Genomic DNA, 11,797 nt, shown 5'->3' with positions numbered 1-11,797 from the left:
ATGTACTTTCAGAAACAAAGTAGAAAAGGTTCAGTGTATGACCTTTCAAGTCATCTGTGCTAACACCTTTGCCAATTTTTTTGCCAATTTGAAACCAATGCTTTGATTTTCCAGACGGCCTGTGGCAAAGCCTGGCCATTAAATAAAATCTTCAATATAACTGCAGACCTCCACTCCTAAACTGATGCGCAGGTTGTATGGTCTGTTGCATTGCTTGTGGTAGCTATCACAATCACAGTCCTTGTGACAAGAGATATTCTACTAGCCAGTGTCTGCTAATAGCCAAACTGTTTCTTGAGTAAAATTCCACAACAACATAATCCTTGAAATGAATAAGCTGTGCCTGGTAAAAAGCACTTTCATAATGACTGAAATTTGAGATCTCTGAAGGTGGATTGCCTTAACCCTCGATTCAGCCTCTCCACAATTGCAGCAGCATTAACACACTTGTTTCTTAAATTGTTATAACACTCCTTTAACCATAACAAAAAATAATAGCATACGTGAGCCACAGTAGCACGATAAAAATACTACTTGTTTACAATCTCTACTAAGTCTTCTTTATCCCTAAGATCATCCCGTAACCCACTACAATCATAATTGCTTCTGTGCGAAGTTGCTTATACAGGGTGTTCCAAGTACGCCTATCAGATGAAACAAAGCATAGAAGTTAAAGTTATATGCTAGCTACCTGAAAAACCTGCACCAGCCATGAGGAGGCAAAAGAACTGGCCCAGTCAAATGTGCTTCCCACTAACTGCCAGGAATCTCCATTTTACATTCCTTGGCCTGAATATTTTCCCATAATTTAGTTTTAACTTGGTTTGTTTCTTATTCCCATTATGACTTTTCTCTTACTCTTACCTTCTCTTGTGCATCCTCAGCTCCTCTCTCATGCAAGAAAAAGGCCATTTTTCTTCTAGGCAGACCAGCTCCAGCTAGGAACACAGACGCAATTAATCAAGTTTCATGTATATTTAAAGGCAGACTTACAAAAAAACAAATAAACAAACAAACAAAAAATATGGACAAGCCCCCCACAAAACAAATAAAAAACCCCATTCGCTCTAACCCACAGGAAACAGGTATAGGAAACAGAATGGGTATGTAGAAGGACCAATATTTTGGGGGACCCTTCATTCTTCAAAGCAGCCAAAATTTTGCATGTTTAATGGGTGATGTACTGGAATCAAGGAATAGCAATGGATACATCAATGATGCTGATAATGGAGCCTTATCCCTAGACTTGCCAGAGTAACACAGTTTCACATCCTGTCAATGTTATTCTCTGTGGATGCTGACTAGGTAGCAGTGAAACCCAGTGTAATTGAGTTATTCTCCAACAGTCCACAAGTTTTTGATAGCTGGGCTGGAATGACAACTTGCTGCTACTGCCCTTACTCATGCATAAGGTCCAACTCCTTTATTTAGAAATTCTATGCTGTGACAAACACAGGTTTTGCAGGCCAATTCCCCAGGCAACAAGACTAGCTAGAAGTCTGCCCAACTAGCCAATCAGTTTCTAAGTGGACAATTTCTATTTAACTTTTGGGATGGTTTCTGAATTTAGCATGCTGCTAGTGTATTTAGGGTTAACCTTCCAGTTTGGATATGCCCTGTGCAAGGATTTGTGCCACACCTTTGCTCTCAGGGGTTCTTCTGGAAAGCCCTCCCTCTGTGCAGTGGCTTCAGAAACAGACATGCCTGTGCAACCTTTATTTAGATTGCTCTGAACATAGCTCTTTCTAAAACGCAGCCTGTTCAGAGTCTCAAGTGAAAAAAATAGCTTTTGGCCCAGGCAAAGTAGGAAGCAATTCAGAAAAGCAAACAACCTGCTTTATTTGGGATAAGACAGAAATAATCAGTTGTTTCAGCAACCTATGCAACCTGAAGAGTTGGTTTTACTTGCTACTCGCATAACCTTGGCTTCTGAGGAAAGAGTTGGAGGGATGCAAGGCAGCAGCAGAAGCAAACAGGATTAACAAAAGCACCACGTTTTTTTCTTCTCCTGGTTGTCCTACACCACGGCAGAAGTAGCAAACTTAGTCTCTTGCAAGTTCTCCTGAACAGGCAGGGCAATGGCTGAATGTAGTGGGAGTGATGTGGGAAGAGCTGCTGAAAGAGAGGAGACATAACTCTTATCATTACTTCAAAACAATTTTCCTGTTGCAAGAACCATTATCTCCTCTTTCACAAAAAAGACAATTTATGATAATAAATTCCAATTAATTAATAATAATAATGCCCCTAATAATTTTCTAATAAAAAAATAGCTTGGTTTGTTTACAATAGTGCAGGATAATGAATGCTTTGCAAGAGACTTCCATGTGGTCCATACCTGTTTCAGTCCTTACACAACTGCATCTCCAACTAAACTGTTGCTAGCTTGGGGGTTATTTTGTCATAATATCCCTTACATCTAGGGCTATAATAGCTTATTTTTTGTAACTGATTATATTTGTTTCCTTGTCCCTGGGATTTTCTTACACAGCACTCCAGTAATGGTTTCCAGTTACCTTTAAAATATCACTTTATTTGGTCAGGGGAGGGATGGTTGTCTTCCTATTCTTCTTAGTCTGCTTGCATCTATCCACTCACAAATTTGTTTTCTTCCTTGTTAATTATTCTTAATGCATCCAGTCTTAGAAGAGGTTCAGTAGTTCACCAGCAGAATTCAGGTTTTCTGTGTTTCTTGAAAGACTCCTGAGAAAGTTTAATACAATTATGCATCTGCGCTGCTTACCAGTCTGTACACCACACATATGAACATTCCTGAACCTAAATGTCAACACACACTTATACCCAGGCATACCACACTGACAGCCTGCTTTGCTCAATAATTTATTCACAATACTGAGCCTGGTGAAAAGGCAGATGGTAGTCAGGGGCAAAAGTTGTACAGCCACTGTCTTAGTGATATTGTTAGCACATATTAGAATGCATGAAGGCAATAGTGAGGCAGAGGATTGTACCCCTGACACACCTAGAAAAATCAATTTGCCCTGCTAAGTAAGAAGTAAACACAATGGGCCAATAAATAATACAGGAAACAACTGACAAAATTATAAGCACTATGGACAATATAACAACAATGTATCAAGCTAGTTTTATCACCCAGAATATTAATATCAAGCCCTTTGTAACTAAGGCCTGTATGTTTACTTAGCTTATTGGCCTCCCTGGAATGGAATCATTCTGCTTTCCAAACTTCTAATCAGAGATGACCCATTTAAATGCATCCCTTTACATTTACTGAAATTAGCAAGTGCTCTAGAGTTAAACCCCTATTAGACAAACATCTCTCCAGTACAAATCCACACTTGCATGATGGCTTATTTTCCTTGCTATTTTCATCTTTTATCCTGAAAAAATTAACACAGAGGTATTAAATTTATCTACTTTCTTCCAGATACTAGTATGTTATGATTTAGTTGAATCTTTCTCCTTATTGTCTAATATTAATATTCTTCAAGAACTCTTATGTCATTTAAGACACTTTATAACACCTCTATAACTAGATAGGCAACAAGAGATGACAACTTTTTGCCAGATTCCCACTCTCTGCTACAGGGATTAACCTCACAGTTGTTTTGCTCTATTTTGTTATTGCTCTGAGCACACCATTCTGTACAAATCTTACAGTGGAAAAAGTCCTCATTAATTTTGCAGAAAAGTCACAGATATTTTCAGTAAGTTGTAAATTTTCAGAAATTCAGAATGGCTGGTTAACTGCACGTGTTTTATATGCTCTAGAGGAAGTGAAAGTTGGAAAAAAATTGTTTCATGACAGTTGATAACAGAAATATTTGAAAACCATTGATAAGTTCTGTGCTACAAGCTTCTAACTCCTCTGAATATCTTCTTATCAGAAACAGATTATTTTAACACTGTTTAAAAGTAGTATCCAATTCTGCTCCTTTAGTTACAAAAAGCATTAAAAAATAAAGTTTATAGCCCTAACTTTTTTCATTACTGACAGTTTTTCATTAAAAAGGGATTCTGATTATTCTCTATTTTAGGAAAATAATTGAAAACCATGAGGCTAGATACATCTATACTTGAGACAGTTAGAGGCTTTCAGACTGATGAAGGCTTTTAAAAATCCTAAAAATAAAATAAAGTAAAAAAAATCAGGTGGACAAGAACACAATGTTTTGATTGTGATAACAGTCTCACACATCCATTATTTTCCACCTGAGTATTAAAGAGTGCATGGCAAAGGACATAGGGCTCTGACTCATAAGCATTGCAGCAAACTGTTGCAGCAGTTAGACATTACTAACACACCATTCTGCTCCTGCCAGCCAGGACAATGGAGCATCCCATGATGTAAAGTCTTTTCAACAGGCTAAATTTTCTCTTCATGGAAAGCACAGGGTGACTTTGTGAAGTTGGCAGTGACAGTCTCCATATCCCTAGACATCCACAAAGCCCCACAGCAAAAACCACTGCATGTTTTGGCTTAAGCAGCAGCGCCATACCCACACCTCAGCTATCACAGGTTAAATTGGAACAGCACCATCAAACATAGACCCGATAGTTTAATCTCCACAGACATTTAAGAATCTAATAGACCAACTCCAGGAACATGTTTTATGATTTATTGGAGAGGAAGCCTACCCAAGGGGTAGTGTCCTATTAAAATATTTTATTTCAAACTACTAAAATTTCTGTCAGAGCTGTAATGAGAGAAGCACTATTTGAGCCTAGTAGAATCTTGAAGAGTTTAGTAATTTTTCATAGGAGATCTCTAGCAAAGCTAGTGAGAATAATCTGTGCTAAACCTCAAAATTTCATCTACTGACAGACATTTTTTTTCTGCATTTATGCATAAGTCTGTGAAAGTATAAAGATTTTTCCAAGGTATGAAGACAGTATAGAGCTATAGCTTCTCTGAGAACTTTCTTTGCCAGAGGCTAACTACCTCCTAGCTGTCTCAGCTAGCTTACCTTTTATTGCACAAGACAAACTGGACAGTAAGTATCATCATCACTATTCTATTCTATCCAGAGCTGTCAAGCACATGATAACGAGTTAACTCAAGTACATTACACAGCTAGATTAAAACACCATGTATTAAAACAATGCTTTTTAACTGCCATTAAGTTTAACATGCACAGGTCACTGAACAAGATTGAAAAGGCCAAACAGCCTCTAGCTCTCAGACAAGACAGCAGGCAAAGCTGCTGTAACAATGAACACAACACTCTTGCAAGCTAAGTAGCAGAATTTATATGCAATAAAGTAGGAAACATATAAAGAGGCTGAAAAACAATGATTTAGAAATCATTGGGATTTCTAAAAGGAACACAGGTAACTTCGCAACACAGAAATGTTTCTGGCTAAGCTAGACCACGCGAACTTACAATTTCTTCACAGTTATTAATCCCTTGTATGCTATCCTGTTTATGACTGGATAATTTTTTTCTGAAATCATCTTTTTGTGGGATTAAAAGTTGCCTTCACCTATCACATTTCTTGTGAAGAATGAAGTTTTCTGTAACACGTCAAAAACATAGTCTGAAGCAGCATTACTTTGCCAAAATGCAATGTGTTGGTTCATATCATAGAATCATAAAATGGCCTGGGTTGAAATGAGCCTTAAAAATTATCTAATTCCAACTCCTGCCATGGGCAGCACCACCTTTCACTAGAACAGGTTGTTCCGAGTGCCATCCAAACCCACCTTGAACTCTTCCAGTGATGGGACATCAACAGCTACTGCAGGCAACCTGTTCTAATGCCTCACTGCGTTCACAAGAAAGAATTTCTTCCTAGTATCTAATCTAAACCTCCTGTCTTTCAGTTGGAAATCATTGCCCCTTTTACCTGTCCTTGTAAAAAGTCTTTCTACATCTTTCTTGCAGGCTCCCTTCAGGTACTGGAAGGCTGCAATGAGGTCACTTCAAAGCCTTCTCTTCTCCAGGCTGAACAAACCCAATCCTCTCAGCCTTTCCTAACAGAAGAGGTGCTCCATCCCTCTATCGGCTTAGTAGCATCCTCTGGACTCACTCCAACAGTTCCATGTCATTCCTGTGCTGGGACCCCAGAACTGATGCAGCCCTGCAGGTGGGGTCTCACCAGAGCAGAGCAGAGCAGAGCAGAGGGGGAGAGCTTCTGCCTGCTGACCACACTACTTTGCATACAGGCTAGTACACATTTGGCCTTCTGGGATGTAGGGTCATATCCAGCATACCCAATTAACTTTACCAGTCAAAATTAACCTGATTTATCTGAATTTCTGTGTTAAAAGTGGCAATATGAATAGTTGTGTAAGCAGACTGCTAGAAGCAGTGACTAATGTAAAAAATAGTTGCAGAAAGTTGGTATTTACTTCTTCCATTAGCATTACTGAATGGCCTGTCCTGTACACCATCCTCTGATGAACGATTTATTTTGGCTTCAAGATCACTTGTTCAAAGCTAAACAGAAGCAAACTATTATTGTATCCTAACCAGAGTGTGAACACTAATTTAGAAAGAGTCTGCATATTGACAAGACCAGCTGAAAACAAAACTCTGCATCTTAAATTGCATACCTTCCTTCTTGAGTAGCTGTTTTTCATGTTCATGCAACTGATTTAGTAAGGAAGAAGTATAAATAGAAAATAAAAATATCTCCAGAGTCCTACTTACCTATAGCAGTTAGCAATGAGCTCACAGGGGAGCACAGACAGAACACCCTTATGAACGCCCTCAAGGCTTTATCTGGTCATTACTCTGCAAGCTGAGTAGCAGCAGAGATGGCTCCAATTTATCCAGGTGTTTGATAGCCTCTAGAAAAACTTATTCATCCTAGATCTGCTATATGCCTTTGGTACTTCTGATCAAATTGTGTAACTGAGCAGCTAGCAGTCATTCATCTGGGAAAACTCTGTTATAGTACACAACAAAATTGCCCTTGCAACATTTAAAGAAATACTGAAACAATTCTCTCTTAGCAGACCATTTCCCTCCCCTTTTTACTGTTGTTTTCCCTTATCATCATACTCACCAGGCTGATTTTTGATAAAATACATTTCTGAGATAAGAAGGCTAATGAGACATTCCAGGACTTGTTTCAGATGTTACACATTTAGGTAGGAGAGAACTTCACAATATTCTGCTAATTCATACAGAGCACTGATTTATAAAATTTACCAGAAAGTTCTAATTGTATTCAGTTGTTATTGCATTACGTGAAAATATACCATGACTGAGAAGTTGCAAACATATTCTACTGCTCAAGAATTAGGAAAAAAATATTGATACAACCTGTGACTTGCTTGTGGATTAACAATCTTGTAATCTGAAAACTAAGCACACACGAAACAGGACCTAGAAAAATACTGTGAAAACAAACAAAAAATCTCTACATTTTCTCTTCAGAGAATGAGAATTAGAGTTTCTTTTTCTGTCTGTGCCTTTTAATTTTTTTCCTAGTTGCCAGGACAAGAATATTCCCTTTCATATAATGAATTTAAGTATGACAAAGAACACATTTTAGGGAGGATGAAAGTCCTGTTAACAGCAGTTAGCTCTACTTAGATTCCACTGTCTTAAACATGCTTGCATCTGGGCAAAACCAAAGTCTGTAGTTCAAGATAAGAAAGTTGCTCCTAATTTGTTCTCAAACATTGTTTAAATGGTGACTAGTAGCTTATAAAAATGAGTATTTTTTATATAGTGCAATTTCACTTTGTAGTCACTGTCTGTAACACTGGCATAAACAGCACTGATGAAGGAAAAAAATTCTGGAATAAAAAGCAAATTAAAAAAAAATAGGTAACTGTAAAGAAGGAAGGAGAAAAGTACAAAGATAAACACTTGTGAGAAAAAAAGAGAGGAACACAACTCGAATTTGATTGGAGGAAAGAAAAGTGGAAGAGAAAACAACAAATTTTGGGAAATTCTACTCATCGAACAGTCATAAGATTTTCCTGGTGTGTAGATGTGGTTTATACAAAATTTTCGGGCAAGTCATGCTTTTCAAAGGCCAACAGTATTCACTGCCTAGACAGTTTCCCTTTCTAACCTAATAGCATATTCCAAATTAGAATATACATTACATGTATGTAATATATGACATTCTTTGAATAGTGGCTTGACTTGAGCCTTATTTGAAGAAAAACCTCATTGTCCTCCATACTTGTTTTTCACTTGGATTAAAATGAATCACCATAGTCTTTGTAATCATACAGCAAAGAAATTATTTTTCACGATCTAGTACATTCAAAATTTTACAGCGGTACTTTTCTTCATGTATTCTGACACTGCCCTGTAATTAGCATGATTCTAAAAACGAACACCAGAGTAAGTTAATAATGATAGATTCTACCTGCCTCTTGTACTTAAGAGGCAAATTCATAGGATATTTAAAGATGGGTAAATTCACATTTGCCATAGGAGCATTATTAACCACAGGAAGAACAGCAAAACAGATTCTCTAAGAAATCAGGCTTTAGTTCAGAATTCTGGGTTTGCTCCACTGAACAGAAGACATTTGACCACATCCAGCAGGCTGTGTAACAGGCCAGGAAGAGGCAGAACTAGAAAACAAATCATCTTACTACAGGCACACAAGAAGATAATGGGATGCCAGAACGGCAACAGGTCAACACCCTGGAACGAATGCTTAACAACTGAGGACACTTCAGAGTACCAGAGAAATCCATTCTGGGCATGGTTATCTTCAAAAGTCTTTTAAATTTCTTCACTAATGAGAAAGTTTACAAAATCTGCAGCTGACACGAAGCTAGTGGGATTTGGTGAGCACTGCAGAAGAGAGGATTGGAACTGAAATGGATGTTGAGAAATTGCAGAGGCTCAGAGACCATTAAGATAAAATTTTAAAAAATCAAGTGTCAAGTGTTATTCTTGTAAAAACATACACACAAAACTGGTACTATTTGCTCGGGAAGTACAATGGCAGCCTGAAAAGAACAAAGGGAGAAAGAGATAACACAGTGTACTTCTCCTCTCCTGTAACATATGACATCAAACCAAATTCTAGAATTTTAGAGAACTACAAAATAAATAGGAACAGTAGTGGATTATCTCTGCAAGCCAGCTCACCTTCCTCACACACCAGCTTTATTCTGGAATGTATTCAGAAAGGATCTTTTGACCAAGAAGATTGATAATAACCTCTATTAAGCCTTGAAAAGATCACACTTGAATATTGTCTTTTCGACATAACACTCACAAAAATACCTTGAGAGGTTAGAGCAAATGAAGCTACTTTGAAACAGGTTCTATCTTTTAAACCTATGAATGCAGATAGATGAATGTGTCTCCAGAAAAAAAAGACTAAGGGGAAAGGGACATGAGTACAAGCACATTCATAACAGTTGTATTTGAGCATAAGTTTTACTTTTAAATTAAATAGTAATTAACTTTTCCACAAGAGAAGGAAAAGCTTGAACCAGCTCCAATTGATTTTGTTGTCAATCATACCAGGCTGAGATACACTCTACATACAACTGAGTATCATATATTCATATCATTACAAGCAGCACAACAACAGATGGTTAAAGAGTAACTTTCCCTCCAGGATTCACCTACTTCATGGAAAGTATTGCTCCCCTTTAACAGACAGGTCAGGAGAAGACCACTGGAGGTCATAGCCTCCTAGCTCAAGCAGGATCCCCTAAAGCATGGCAGTCAGAATTTTGTCTAGACTACTTTTGAGTACTCTAAGGAAGGAAACTCCACAACTGCTCTGGGCAGCCTGCCCCAGTGCTCAATTAGCAGAGAATTTCTTCCTCACGTTCAGGTGGATGTTTCTATGTTCCAGTTTCTGCCCATTACTCGGCATTACTAAGAAGAACTTGGCTCCATCCATCAGATACTTATATATATTGACGTGATCTTCTGTGAGTCTTCTCCAGACTGAATAGGCCCTGTCCCAGCGGGGATGCTCCAACCCCCATCTCAGATGGACAAGCTCCAGGAGCTAGATGCCTCTCTTGTCCTGAGGAGCCCAGAACTGGACATGTTGAATTGCAGACAGTTCCTCTATGCCCACCTATTCAAGCTGTTGAGGTCACTCTGAAGAGTTGCACAGCTCTCTCTCTCCACTCCTTCCAGCTTTGTGTTTGTCAGTGAACTCACTGAGGAGGCATCTGCCTCTTGATCCAAGTCACTGACGAACAAGTTAAACAATACTGGACCAGTACTGAACCCTTGGGAGCACCACTAAAGACAGGCCTCCAAGGAGATCCTGTGCCACTGATTACAACCCTCGGGGATCTGCGGTTCAAGCTCAGGAAAACTGGGCTGAAATGAGTGGTCAGTGAGGTTGTACTTCACTGTCCACTCACCTAGCCCATACTTCCTGAGCTTGTCTATGAGAATAACACCAGAGATAATGTCAAAATCCTTGCTCAAAGTCCAGGTAAACATCCACTGCTCTTCCCTCTCATCCACCCAGGTAGCTGTCTCAGCATAGAGGGGAATCAGGTTGTTAAGCATGCTGACTACTCTTGATCATCTTTGTGTCCACCACATGTGTGGAGGTGGTCTCCAGGATGAAATATTTAATTACTTTTTCAGGGATTAAATGAGACTGATTGGCCTGTAGCTCTCTGGGATCTCCTTCTTGCCCCCTTTGAAGATCAGGGTGGTACTTCATTTCCTCTAGTATTGTGGCACCTCTCCTAACTGCCATGACCTTTCAAAGATCTGACAGCAATCATGTCTACTAGTTCCTTCAGCGTTCACAGGTGTGAAGGAAACCATCAGAGCCCATGGACTTGAGGATGGCAAGTCAACTTCTTTATGATTTACCTGGACACGTGAAAGAACATTTTTATGCAGAAGCCTGAGCATAAAGCCATCCTCTTGGAATGTTTTAGCTGTAGCCCCTTTTCACATGCCACGCAGGCTAAAGCAGCTGAAATACTAAAATATAATATTTTCTGCTATTTCTGTTGCAGTGAGTGCAATTGTCTCTGGCAGACAATTGGTAGCAAACCCAGAAATAGCAGCCCTAACTGTTACAGCAGGGGTTTCAAGGTGGTAATGGTGAGGTTGCAGTAAACAACTGCAACTCCCAGGTGGCAATGACCTCCTTTTGGCAGAAGTGTCTCTGCAAGAGTACCACCGACACATTGGTTTCTAAACAGACTTAGTATGTTGGTATCATTCTTCAAATAAACAAGCTTTAGTTCTACAACAACATATCTAGCTAGTTAAAGACAAACCTCTTTTTGTAGTGGTACCTCATCTAGTTTGAAAATTTTACATGCTATTTACCATTAACGGCCACATCCAAACCATTAATTCAAGGACCCTCATCTTTTCTTCCTTTTGTAATGTAAGATAAATTAACAGGGGGAAAACAAATTTATCCTATAGCATGTGACTATTCATCATTTTTACATATTCATTATGCACAAAGCTTCAGCTACTTAAGTCTCATATAGGGAAGCCTTACTGACCCAATTAAGATTTTCATATCAGGTGAACATGCCTCCCTTGACAAAAAAACTCTCATGCTTCCCGTGCCCTCCAGCTGGATTACAATGAGATTCAATGGTACTTAATCAAAACAGAGAAAGAAAAAGCCTTCAGACTGACACCAGCAACAGGCATGTTCATGCTCTCACAAAATGAAATTGGCTAGTGCAACCTTCCCAAAATAAATATAATCATTAACTAAATATAGTGCATCTATTCCAGAGTCAAGTGAACCTTTTTTCTTTTGCCTAAAAGATTAACTTTTTATTTCTTTTTCTTCTTTGTATGCTTTCTAACAAAAAGAATGGGTTGACCTCGTTTAGAATGGTTTGAGTGTTGCTGAATCCAGCAAACAGTTG

General features: G+C 38.7%; 1 long non-coding RNA gene across 1 annotated transcript; it reads right to left on the bottom strand.

Moving 5' to 3' along the window:
* Positions 1-867: 867 nt before the first annotated feature.
* LOC115948656 lies at positions 868-2,685 on the bottom strand. Its single transcript, XR_004082450.1, has 3 exons — positions 2,517-2,685; positions 1,922-2,112; positions 868-938 (listed from the first exon to the last, which is right to left on the bottom strand). It is a non-coding gene; the product is annotated as an uncharacterized LOC115948656 (long non-coding RNA).
* Between the last annotated feature and the right edge of the window lie 9,112 nt (positions 2,686-11,797).

Source organism: Geospiza fortis, unplaced genomic scaffold, assembly GCF_000277835.1.
Source record: "Geospiza fortis unplaced genomic scaffold, GeoFor_1.0 scaffold456, whole genome shotgun sequence".
NCBI lineage: Eukaryota > Metazoa > Chordata > Aves > Passeriformes > Thraupidae > Geospiza > Geospiza fortis.
This window is presented reverse-complemented; position numbering and strand designations above follow the sequence as displayed.